The 14,260-nt window shown below is 33.0% G+C and overlaps 3 non-coding genes across 3 annotated transcripts in view; all 3 read left to right on the forward strand.

Moving 5' to 3' along the window:
- The window catches only part of LOC127012187 (large subunit ribosomal RNA), a 3,971-nt gene extending 30 nt beyond the window's left edge, over positions 1-3,941 (forward strand). Inside the window, exon 1 of the ribosomal RNA XR_007765713.1 lies at positions 1-3,941. This exon is cut by the window's left edge and continues 30 nt beyond it. This is a non-coding gene — a ribosomal RNA (large subunit ribosomal RNA).
- Positions 3,942-10,615: 6,674 nt separating this feature from the next.
- Positions 10,616-12,610, forward strand: LOC127012173 (small subunit ribosomal RNA). The gene has a single exon (XR_007765699.1). It is a non-coding gene; the product is annotated as a small subunit ribosomal RNA (ribosomal RNA).
- A 1,468-nt stretch (positions 12,611-14,078) lies between these two features.
- LOC127012190 (5.8S ribosomal RNA) lies at positions 14,079-14,257 on the forward strand. The gene has a single exon (XR_007765716.1). It is a non-coding gene; the product is annotated as a 5.8S ribosomal RNA (ribosomal RNA).
- Positions 14,258-14,260: the final 3 nt, after the last annotated feature.

Consider the following 14,260-nt stretch of genomic DNA (forward strand, 5'->3'; position numbering starts at 1 on the left):
AATTTAAGCATATTAATTAGGGGAGGAAAAGAAACTAACAAGGATTTTCTTAGTAGCGGCGAGCGAAAAGAAATCAGTTCAGCACTAAGTCACTTTGTCTATATGGCAAATGTGAGATGCAGTGTATGGAGCGTCAATATTCTAGTATGAGAAATTAACGATTTAAGTCCTTCTTAAATGAGGCCATTTACCCATAGAGGGTGCCAGGCCCGTATAACGTTAATGATTACTAGATGATGTTTCCAAAGAGTCGTGTTGCTTGATAGTGCAGCACTAAGTGGGTGGTAAACTCCATCTAAAACTAAATATAACCATGAGACCGATAGTAAACAAGTACCGTGAGGGAAAGTTGAAAAGAACTCTGAATAGAGAGTTAAACAGTACGTGAAACTGCTTAGAGGTTAAGCCCGATGAACCTGAATATCCGTTATGGAAAATTCATCATTAGAATTGTAATATTTAAACAATATTATGATAATAGTGTGCATTTTTTCCATATAAGGACATTGTAATCTATTAGCATACCAAATTTATCATAAAATATAACTTATAGTTTATTCAAATTAATTTGCTTGCATTTTAACACAGAATAAATGTTATTAATTTGATAAAGTGCTGATAGATTTATATGAATACAGTGCGTTAATTTTTCGGAATTATATAATGGCATAATTATCATTGATTTTTGTGTTTATTATATGCACTTGTAGGATTAACAATGCGAAAGATTCAGGATACCTTCGGGACCCGTCTTGAAACACGGACCAAGGAGTCTAACATATGTGCAAGTTATTGGGATATAAACCTAATAGCGTAATTAACTTGACTAATAATGGGATTAGTTTTTTAACTATTTATAGCTAATTAACACAATCCCGGGGCGTTCTATATAGTTATGTATAATGATATTTATATTATTTATGCCTCTAACTGGAACGTACCTTGAGCATATATGCTGTGACCCGAAAGATGGTGAACTATACTTGATCAGGTTGAAGTCAGGGGAAACCCTGATGGAAGACCGAAACAGTTCTGACGTGCAAATCGATTGTCAGAATTGAGTATAGGGGCGAAAGACCAATCGAACCATCTAGTAGCTGGTTCCTTCCGAAGTTTCCCTCAGGATAGCTGGTGCATTTTAATATTATATAAAATAATCTTATCTGGTAAAGCGAATGATTAGAGGCCTTAGGGTCGAAACGATCTTAACCTATTCTCAAACTTTAAATGGGTAAGAACCTTAACTTTCTTGATATGAAGTTCAAGGTTATGATATAATGTGCCCAGTGGGCCACTTTTGGTAAGCAGAACTGGCGCTGTGGGATGAACCAAACGTAATGTTACGGTGCCCAAATTAACAACTCATGCAGATACCATGAAAGGCGTTGGTTGCTTAAAACAGCAGGACGGTGATCATGGAAGTCGAAATCCGCTAAGGAGTGTGTAACAACTCACCTGCCGAAGCAACTAGCCCTTAAAATGGATGGCGCTTAAGTTGTATACCTATACATTACCGCTAAAGTAGATGATTTATATTACTTGTAATATAAATTTTGAAACTTTAGTGAGTAGGAAGGTACAATGGTATGCGTAGAAGTGTTTGGCGTAAGCCTGCATGGAGCTGCCATTGGTACAGATCTTGGTGGTAGTAGCAAATAATCGAATGAGACCTTGGAGGACTGAAGTGGAGAAGGGTTTCGTGTGAACAGTGGTTGATCACGAGTTAGTCGGTCCTAAGTTCAAGGCGAAAGCCGAAAATTTTCAAGTAAAATACAAATGCCAAACAAATATATATATTATATAAAATCTAGCTAAATTAATATACTTGAATAATTTTGAACGAAAGGGAATACGGTTCCAATTCCGTAACCTGTTGAGTATCCGTTTGTTATTAAATATGGGCCTCGTGCTCATCCTGGCAACAGGAACGACCATAAAGAAGCCGTCGAGAGATATCGGAAGAGTTTTCTTTTCTGTTTTATAGCCGTACTACCATGGAAGTCTTTCGCAGAGAGATATGGTAGATGGGCTAGAAGAGCATGACATATACTGTTGTGTCGATATTTTCTCCTCGGACCTTGAAAATTTATGGTGGGGACACGCAAACTTCTCAACAGGCCGTACCAATATCCGCAGCTGGTCTCCAAGGTGAAGAGTCTCTAGTCGATAGAATAATGTAGGTAAGGGAAGTCGGCAAATTAGATCCGTAACTTCGGGATAAGGATTGGCTCTGAAGATTGAGATAGTCGGGCTTGATTGGGAAACAATAACATGGTTTATGTGCTCGTTCTGGGTAAATAGAGTTTCTAGCATTTATGTTAGTTACTTGTTCCCCGGATAGTTTAGTTACGTAGCCAATTGTGGAACTTTCTTGCTAAAATTTTTAAGAATACTAATTGGGTTAAACCAATTAGTTCTTATTAATTATAACGATTATCAATTAACAATCAATTCAGAACTGGCACGGACTTGGGGAATCCGACTGTCTAATTAAAACAAAGCATTGTGATGGCCCTAGCGGGTGTTGACACAATGTGATTTCTGCCCAGTGCTCTGAATGTCAAAGTGAAGAAATTCAAGTAAGCGCGGGTCAACGGCGGGAGTAACTATGACTCTCTTAAGGTAGCCAAATGCCTCGTCATCTAATTAGTGACGCGCATGAATGGATTAACGAGATTCCTACTGTCCCTATCTACTATCTAGCGAAACCACAGCCAAGGGAACGGGCTTGGAATAATTAGCGGGGAAAGAAGACCCTTTTGAGCTTGACTCTAATCTGGCAGTGTAAGGAGACATAAGAGGTGTAGAATAAGTGGGAGATATTAGACCTCGGTTTGGTATCGCCAATGAAATACCACTACTCTTATTGTTTCCTTACTTACTTGATTAAATGGAACGTGTATCATTTCCTAGCCATTATACGGATATATTTATTATATCTTATGGTATTGGGTTTTGATGCAAGCTTCTTGATCAAAGTATCACGAGTTTGTTATATAATCGCAAACAAATTCTTTAATAAAACGGTGCATTTATGTATTTTTGATTTGAAAATTTGGTATAACTCCAATTACTCAGGTATGATCCAATTCAAGGACATTGCCAGGTAGGGAGTTTGACTGGGGCGGTACATCTCTCAAATAATAACGGAGGTGTCCCAAGGCCAGCTCAGTGCGGACAGAAACCACACATAGAGCAAAAGGGCAAATGCTGACTTGATCTCGGTGTTCAGTACACACAGGGACAGCAAAAGCTCGGCCTATCGATCCTTTTGGTTTAAAGAGTTTTTAACAAGAGGTGTCAGAAAAGTTACCATAGGGATAACTGGCTTGTGGCGGCCAAGCGTTCATAGCGACGTCGCTTTTTGATCCTTCGATGTCGGCTCTTCCTATCATTGTGAAGCAAAATTCACCAAGCGTTGGATTGTTCACCCATGCAAGGGAACGTGAGCTGGGTTTAGACCGTCGTGAGACAGGTTAGTTTTACCCTACTAATGACAAAACGTTGTTGCGACAGCATTCCTGCGTAGTACGAGAGGAACCGCAGGTACGGACCAATGGCACAATACTTGTTCGAGCGAACAGTGGTATGACGCTACGTCCGTTGGATTATGCCTGAACGCCTCTAAGGTCGTATCCGTGCTGGACTGCAATGATAAATAAGGGGCAATTTGCATTGTATGGCTTCTAAACCATTTAAAGTTTATAATTTACTTTTTAAACGACAATGGATGTGATGCCAATGTAATTTGTAACATAGTAAATTGGGAGGATCTTTGATCACCTGATGCCGCGCTAGTTACATATAAAAGCATTATTTAATACAATGACAAAGCCTAGAATCAATTGTAAACGACTTTTGTAACAGGCAAGGTGTTGTAAGTGGTTGAGCAGCTGCCATACTGCGATCCACTGAAGCTTATCCTTTGCTTGATGATTCGATAATAAAATTGCATAATTTATTTGTTGTGTTGAACTTCTTATATAAAGTTCAACCAACAATCTATTTGTATGCATTGATTGTTTGCTTGGCTTTGTGGCGAATTTTTAATCCTTTATATATTACATTCCTAAGGTCTAGATTTTCAAGTAAGAGACCAATTTGATTAACATATCAATATAAGTACAACTCGACCATCTAATAATAACAATATGAATCGTCATCTTATTAGTGACGCGAAGATTGGCAAACATATAATATAAAAATATTCCTAAGGTCTAGATTTTCAAGTAAGAGACCAATTTGATTAACATATCAATATAAGTACAACTCGACCATCTAATAATAACAATATGAATCGTCATCTTATTAGTGACGCGAAGATTGGCAAACATATAATATAAAAATATTCCTAAGGTCTAGATTTTCAAGTAAGAGACCAATTTGATTAACATATCAATATAAGTACAACTCGACCATCTAATAATAACAATATGAATCGTCATCTTATTAGTGACGCGAAGATTGGCAAACATATAATATAAAAATATTCCTAAGGTCTAGATTTTCAAGTAAGAGACCAATTTGATTAACATATCAATATAAGTACAACTCGACCATCTAATAATAATATGAATCGTCATCTTATTAGTGACGCGAAGATTGGCAAACATATAATATAAAAATATTCCTAAGGTCTAGATTTTCAAGTAAGAGACCAATTTGATTAACATATCAATATAAGTACAACTCGACCATCTAATAATAATATGAATCGTCATCTTATTAGTGACGCGAAGATTGGCAAACATATAATATAAAAATATTCCTAAGGTCTAGATTTTCAAGTAAGAGACCAATTTGATTAACATATCAATATAAGTACAACTCGACCATCTAATAATAACAATATGAATCGTCATCTTTTTAGTGACGCGAAGATTGGCAAACATATAATATAAAAATATTCCTAAGGTCTAGAATCTTAAGCAATAGACCAATTCAACTAAGAGTTGACATATAAAAATATGTTCCTTTTAATGTTAGCAAAATTTTATCGTCACATACTGTTAGTGACGCGAACGTTTTTTTCTCCATGTTTATATGAATGTTTATTCAAAGGTAGAAAGGCAGGATCGTTATTTTATAAGTGAAGCGATAAAAAAATATTATGCAATAGGACATCTATTTATAAATATTTTTAAGTCTTAGAAATTCAAGTAAAGAGATTCAAGAAATTCATTCAACTTAGAGCGCACATATAATTAAAACTATTCCTGAGGTTTAGAAACCAAATTAAATAAAGAGGACATATAAACGTATGTGGTATTTTGATGGTAGTAAAAATGTATCGCGATATTATTAGTGACGCGACCAATTTTTATACTCTTTGCTCCATGTGCAAATATATCTAGTGTTTAGATAGTCAATTAAAAATGACAATTTTAACTAAAAGACTTAAAAAAGTGTTTGTCAAACTTATAATTTTGTCAATACTATATAAAACGCCAATCATATCCTTATAAAAGTAAATACGGTATATGGTTATAAATACAAAACCATATATAAATAAAAAAATGAAATCGTATGTATATGGCTTATAGGTATAATACCTATAAGGCATAATAATGTATAATATTAGCAAATATACATATAAAAGTGCATAAATTGTATAGATATGGCATAAAGAAGGCATTTATGAGAATAGCTAGTAGAATTTGCCCATACACTACTAGCGAAATGAGATATTTATACCTAGTGAGGGCGGCACTAGTACTATAAATTGTGGCAAAATAAATCTTATGCAAATGCATAGGATTTTGTCAATACCGTACAAAAAACTAAGTAAAACGTATGGATATTGAAAAATAAATGGATTATATTCATAAAATACGAATATTTCTTGCATTCTCTTGTTATATGAGAGAATATCATACGGAGCGGGTAGCCCCTAGTATAGTAAGCAGTCGAATGGGAGACAGCGTGTCCAAAAACACCTATAGGGAGGTGGTCGTTGGCGGACCTCTCCTCGTATTGGTCAAACTTATGATTTTGTCAATACTATATAAAACGCCAATCATATCCATATAAAAGTGAATACAGTATATGGATATGAATAAAAAACCATACATAAATAAAAAAAAAATATGTATAAAAAATTATACATATATTTATATTAAGCAATCGTATGGATGTGGCTTATAGGTATAATACCTATAAGGCATAATAATGTATAATATAGCAAATATACATATAAAAGTGCATGAATTGTATAGATATGGCATATAAGTGACATATTTATGAGAATAGCTAGTAGAATTTGCCCATACACTACTAGCGAAATGAGATATTTATACCTAGTGAGGGCGGCACTAGTACTATAAATTGTGGCAAAATAAATCTTATGCAAATGCATAGGATTTTGTCAATACCGTACAAAAAACTAAGTAAAACGTATGGATATTGAAAAATAAATGGATTATATTCATAAAATACGAATATTTCTTGCATTCTCTTGTTATATGAGAGAATATCATACGGAGCGGGTAGCCCCTAGTATAGTAAGCAGTCGAATGGGAGACAGCGTGTCCAAAAACACCTATAGGGAGGTGGTCGTTGGCGGACCTCTCCTCGTATTGGTCAAACTTATGATTTTGTCAATACTATATAAAACGCCAATCATATCCATATAAAAGTGAATACAGTATATGGATATGAATAAAAAACCATACATAAATAAAAAAAAATATGTATAAAAAATTATACATATATTTATATTAAGCAATCGTATGGATGTGGCTTATAGGTATAATACCTATAAGGCATAATAATGTATAATATAGCAAATATACATATAAAAGTGCATGAATTGTATAGATATGGCATATAAGTGACATATTTATGAGAATAGCTAGTAGAATTTGCCCATACACTACTAGCGAAATGAGATATTTATACCTAGTGAGGGCGGCACTAGTACTATAAATTGTGGCAAAATAAATCTTATGCAAATGCATAGGATTTTGTCAATACCGTACAAAAAACTAAGTAAAACGTATGGATATTGAAAAATAAATGGATTATATTCATAAAATACGAATATTTCTTGCATTCTCTTGTTATATGAGAGAATATCATACGGAGCGGGTAGCCCCTAGTATAGTAAGCAGTCGAATGGGAGACAGCGTGTCCAAAAACACCTATAGGGAGGTGGTCGTTGGCGGACCTCTCCTCGTATTGGTCAAACTTATGATTTTGTCAATACTATATAAAACGCCAATCATATCCATATAAAATTGAATACAGTATATGGATATGAATAAAAAACCATACAAAAATAAAAAAAAAATATGTATAAAAAATTATACATATATTTATATTAAGCAATCGTATGGATGTGGCTTATAGGTATAATACCTATAAGGCATAATAATGTATAATATAGCAAATATACATATAAAAGTGCATGAATTGTATAGATATGGCATATAAGTGACATATTTATGAGAATAGCTAGTAGAATTTCCCCATACACTACTAGCGAAATGAGATATTTATACCTAGTGAGGGCGGCACTAGTACTATAAATTGTGGCAAAATAAATCTTATGCAAATGCATAGGATTTTGTCAATACCGTACAAAAAACTAAGTAAAACGTATGGATATTGAAAAATAAATGGATTATATTCATAAAATACGAATATTTCTTGCATTCTCTTGTTATATGAGAGAATATCATACGGAGCGGGTAGCCCCTAGTATAGTAAGCAGTCGAATGGGAGACAGCGTGTCCAAAAACACCTATAGGGAGGTGGTCGTTGGCGGACCTCTCCTCGTATTGGTCAAACTTATGATTTTGTCAATACTATATAAAACGCCAAGCATATCCATATAAAAGTGAATACAGTATATGGATATGAATAAAAAACCATACATAAATAAAAAAAAATATGTATAAAAAATTATACATATATTTATATTAAGCAATCGTATGGATGTGGCTTATAGGTATAATACCTATAAGGCATAATAATGTATAATATAGCAAATATACATATAAAAGTGCATGAATTGTATAGATATGGCATATAAGTGACATATTTATGAGAATAGCTAGTAGAATTTGCCCATACACTACTAGCGAAATGAGATATTTATACCTAGTGAGGGCGGCACTAGTACTATAAATTGTGGCAAAATAAATCTTATGCAAATGCATAGGATTTTGTCAATACCGTACAAAAAACTAAGTAAAACGTATGGATATTGAAAAATAAATGGATTATATTCATAAAATACGAATATTTCTTGCATTCTCTTGTTATATGAGAGAATATCATACGGAGCGGGTAGCCCCTAGTATAGTAAGCAGTCGAATGGGAGACAGCGTGTCCAAAAACACCTATAGGGAGGTGGTCGTTGGCGGACCTCTCCTCGTATTGGTCAAACTTATGATTTTGTCAATACTATATAAAACGCCAATCATATCCATATAAAAGTGAATACAGTATATGGATATGAATAAAAAACCATACATAAATAAAAAAAAAATATGTATAAAAAATTATACATATATTTATATTAAGCAATCGTATGGATGTGGCTTATATTGAAAAATAAATGGATTATATTCATAAAATACGAATATTTCTTGCATTCTCTTGTTATATGAGAGAATATCATACGGAGCGGGTAGCCCCTAGTATAGTAAGCAGTCGAATGGGAGACAGCGTGTCCAAAAACACCTATAGGGAGGTGGTCGTTGGCGGACCTCTCCTCGTATTGGTCAAACTTATGATTTTGTCAATACTATATAAAACGCCAATCATATCCATATAAAAGTGAATACAGTATATGGATATGAATAAAAAACCATACATAAATAAAAAAAAAATATGTATAAAAAATTATACATATATTTATATTAAGCAATCGTATGGATGTGGCTTATAGGTATAATACCTATAAGGCATAATAATGTATAATATAGCAAATATACATATAAAAGTGCATGAATTGTATAGATATGGCATATAAGTGACATATTTATGAGAATAGCTAGTAGAATTTGCCCATACACTACTAGCGAAATGAGATATTTATACCTAGTGAGGGCGGCACTAGTACTATAAATTGTGGCAAAATAAATCTTATGCAAATGCATAGGATTTTGTCAATACCATACATAAACCGTATGGATATTGAGAAGTTAATAGATTACATCTATAATATGAGAAGTATTTTAGTATTCTTATTAAATAAGAGAATACTATAAGGGTGAGTGGCAAAGAGAATTGAATATACCCGAATGGGAGACAGCGTGTCCAAAAACTACTATAGGTGGTGTGGCAAATATGAGGAAGGCAATATATCCATATAATGAAAATAAAAGTGCGTTTTCTTATTATATAAGAGAACACTATATGGGTGAGTGGCAAAGTAAATTGAATATACCCGAATGGGAGACAGCGTGTCCAAAAACTACTATAGGTGGTGTGGCAAATATGAGGAAGGCAATATATCCATATAATGAAAATAAAAGTGCGTTTTCTTATTATATAAGAGAACACTATATGGGTGAGTGGCAAAGTAAATTGAATATACCCGAATGGGAGACAGCGTGTCCAAAAACTACTATAGGTGGTGTGGCAAATATGAGGAAGGCAATATATCCATATAATGAATATAAAAGTGCGTTGTCTTATTATATAAGAGAACACTATATGGGTGAGTGGCAAAGTAAATTGAATATACCCGAATGGGAGACAGCGTGTCCAAAAACTACTATAGGATGGTCAATGGGCCGGCCGTCTGCTATTGACATATGTCAGTAGAGAAGATATTATCCGTCAAATTTGTTTCTTTATTCATTTATTTGAATACGAGACTTGGCTCCGCGGTTAATATTTTAAGCCCAAAGATAATAACGTTGAAACAAAGGCCAAGTTTCTATTGTACATAGAATAACAAATTGTTTCCGAATTTTATCGTTAATTTTAGGAGGTAGGCTAACATGATTTATATTATATGTGTATTATTAAATAATAATAGTACATAAAAGTCTACCAAAGAAATATAAAAATGTAATTATGAATACATTTTCAATATTAATATCAACTTATATTGTTGATAATAAAAAATAGCTATTAAGAGAGTTATTTAAGAAATTATATAATATATAATAAAGAGTATATATATAAATAATATATAAGTATATATTATTTAAGAAATAAATATAGTAGTAATAATTATATATATACACTCGGTTCTATTTTATATATTACCAGAGACTTATATGGATATATATAGATAAATTTTAAATTTATCGTCAAAATACAAATGATTAACTCAATATCTTATATTGGTTAAACAAAAATTGTACATGTGTGGATACAATATATTATGTATGTCGAACAAAAATGATATTTTAGAATGAAATGTGCATATATAAAGAAAATATATGAAAAATAAATATTGTGTTTATAAAGAATATGATTCTTTTTGACATCAATAAAAACTTGTTATTATTAGTGGCGAAACAAGTATAAATTGGAAAACAAACGTATACGAATGCTATATAAAAATGGCCGTATTCGATAGAAATAAAATCTATAACAACATATATATTGCTAATTTCTATTCAAAAAATATGAATGAAATATGAATAAAAACATTATTCTGGTTGATCCTGCCAGTAGTTATATGCTTGTCTCAAAGATTAAGCCATGCATGTCTAAGTACACACGAATTAAAAGTGAAACCGCAAAAGGCTCATTATATCAGTTATGGTTCCTTAGATCGTTAACAGTTACTTGGATAACTGTGGTAATTCTAGAGCTAATACATGCAATTAAAACATGAACCTTATGGAACATGTGCTTTTATTAGGCTAAAACCAAGCGATCGCAAGATCGTTATATTGGTTGAACTCTAGATAACATGCAGATCGTATGGTCTTGTACCGACGACAGATCTTTCAAATGTCTGCCCTATCAACTTTTGATGGTAGTATCTAGGACTACCATGGTTGCAACGGGTAACGGGGAATCAGGGTTCGATTCCGGAGAGGGAGCCTGAGAAACGGCTACCACATCTAAGGAAGGCAGCAGGCGCGTAAATTACCCACTCCCAGCTCGGGGAGGTAGTGACGAAAAATAACAATACAGGACTCATATCCGAGGCCCTGTAATTGGAATGAGTACACTTTAAATCCTTTAACAAGGACCAATTGGAGGGCAAGTCTGGTGCCAGCAGCCGCGGTAATTCCAGCTCCAATAGCGTATATTAAAGTTGTTGCGGTTAAAACGTTCGTAGTTGAACTTGTGCTTCATACGGGTAGTACAACTTACAATTGTGGTTAGTACTATACCTTTATGTATGTAAGCGTATTACCGGTGGAGTTCTTACATGTGCTTAGATACTTGTATTTTTTCATATGTTCCTCCTATTTAAAAACCTGCATTAGTGCTCTTAAACGAGTGTTATTGTGGGCCGGTACAATTACTTTGAACAAATTAGAGTGCTTAAAGCAGGCTTCAAATGCCTGAATATTCTGTGCATGGGATAATGAAATAAGACCTCTGTTCTGCTTTCATTGGTTTTCAGATCAAGAGGTAATGATTAATAGAAGCAGTTTGGGGGCATTAGTATTACGACGCGAGAGGTGAAATTCTTGGACCGTCGTAAGACTAACTTAAGCGAAAGCATTTGCCAAAGATGTTTTCATTAATCAAGAACGAAAGTTAGAGGTTCGAAGGCGATCAGATACCGCCCTAGTTCTAACCATAAACGATGCCAGCTAGCAATTGGGTGTAGCTACTTTTATGGCTCTCTCAGTCGCTTCCCGGGAAACCAAAGCTTTTGGGCTCCGGGGGAAGTATGGTTGCAAAGCTGAAACTTAAAGGAATTGACGGAAGGGCACCACCAGGAGTGGAGCCTGCGGCTTAATTTGACTCAACACGGGAAAACTTACCAGGTCCGAACATAAGTGTGTAAGACAGATTGATAGCTCTTTCTCGAATCTATGGGTGGTGGTGCATGGCCGTTCTTAGTTCGTGGAGTGATTTGTCTGGTTAATTCCGATAACGAACGAGACTCAAATATATTAAATAGATATCTTCAGGATTATGGTGTTGAAGCTTATATAGCCTTCATTCATGGTGGCAGTAAAATGTTTATTGTGTTTGAATGTGTTTATATAAGTGGAGCCGTACCTGTTGGTTTGTCCCATTATAAGGACACTAGCTTCTTAAATGGACAAATTGCGTCTAGCAATAATGAGATTGAGCAATAACAGGTCTGTGATGCCCTTAGATGTCCTGGGCTGCACGCGCGCTACAATGAAAGTATCAACGTGTATTTCCTAGACCGAGAGGTCCGGGTAAACCGCTGAACCACTTTCATGCTTGGGATTGTGAACTGAAACTGTTCACATGAACTTGGAATTCCCAGTAAGTGTGAGTCATTAACTCGCATTGATTACGTCCCTGCCCTTTGTACACACCGCCCGTCGCTACTACCGATTGAATTATTTAGTGAGGTCTCCGGACGTGATCACTGTGACGCCTTGCGTGTTACGGTTGTTTCGCAAAAGTTGACCGAACTTGATTATTTAGAGGAAGTAAAAGTCGTAACAAGGTTTCCGTAGGTGAACCTGCGGAAGGATCATTAATGTTTTAATATCCTTACCGTTAATAAAATATTTGTTTATATTATAATAAATACATTATAGTATTACAAATAAAATATGAATTGCCAAAATGTATATGAGATCTATTATAGATCAAATGAAATTTCGAACAAGCAAATCGAAATAATGCAAATATTAAAATTATATATTGTATTTAATACATATGAGAGAAATTAATAAGCAGCCAAAGCAAACAAATAAAAATTCGAACAAGCAAATCGAATTATTAAAATAATAATATTAAATTATTATTGTATATCCTTACCGTTAATAAAATATTTGTTTATATTATAATAAATACATTATAATAATACAAATAAAATATGAATTGCCAAAATGTATATGAGATCTAATATAGATCAAATAAAATTTCGAACAAGCAAATCGAAATAATGCAAATATTAAAATTATATATTGTATTTAATACATATGAGAGAAATAATAAGCAGCCAAAGCAAACAAATAAAAATTCGAACAAGCAAATCGAATTATTAAAATAATAATATTAAATTATTATTGTATATCCTTACCGTTAATAAAATATTTGTTTATATTATAATAAATACATTATAATAATACAAATAAAATATGAATTGCCAAAATGTATATGAGATCTAATATAGATCAAATAAAATTTCGAACAAGCAAATCGAAATAATGCAAATATTAAAATTATATATTGTATTTAATACATATGAGAGAAATAATAAGCAGCCAAAGCAAACAAATAAAAATTCGAACAAGCAAATCGAATTATTAAAATAATAATATTAAATTATTATTGTATATCCTTACCGTTAATAAAATATTTGTTTATATTATAATAAATACATTATAGTAATACAAATAAAATATGAATTGCCAAAATGTATATGATCTAATATAGATCAAATGAAATTTCGAACAAGCAAATCGAAATAATGCAAATATTAAAATTATATATTGTATTTAATACATATGAGAGAAATAATAAGCAGCCAAAACAAACAAATAAAAATTCGAACAAGCAAATCGAATTATTAAAATAATAATATTAAATTATTATTGTATATAAACACAATTAAAATACTGTGTGTATATGGACCATAATATACACGCGTTGCGATATGTATTGTTCATCTCAGTTATGCGCATACATTGGATAATGCAACAACCTAAAATGTACAATGTTGTACCTGGTTTTATACAGGTTAATGTTTTATATAAATTTCAATTTATATCGCTAAAAAAGTATTAATATATATATATATATATTTATTTACAATAAATGCAATTTAAAAAGAAATACTTTGATATATATTGGTTATATAAAACTAAGACATTTCGCAGCATTCGTTTTAGGTATAAAAATAAATTTATTGAAGGAATTGATATATGCCAGTAAAATGGTGTATTTTTAATTTCTTTCAATAAAAACATATTTGACAAAATTAAGAAACCAATTTATAAAACTCTAAGCGGTGGATCACTCGGCTCATGGGTCGATGAAGAACGCAGCAAACTGTGCGTCATCGTGTGAACTGCAGGACACATGAACATCGACATTTTGAACGCATATCGCAGTCCATGCTGTTATGTACTTTAATTAATTTTATAGTGCTGCTTGGACTACATATGGTTGAGGGTTGTAA

Source organism: Drosophila biarmipes, unplaced genomic scaffold (assembly GCF_025231255.1).
Source record: "Drosophila biarmipes strain raj3 unplaced genomic scaffold, RU_DBia_V1.1 ptg000026l, whole genome shotgun sequence".
NCBI lineage: Eukaryota > Metazoa > Arthropoda > Insecta > Diptera > Drosophilidae > Drosophila > Drosophila biarmipes.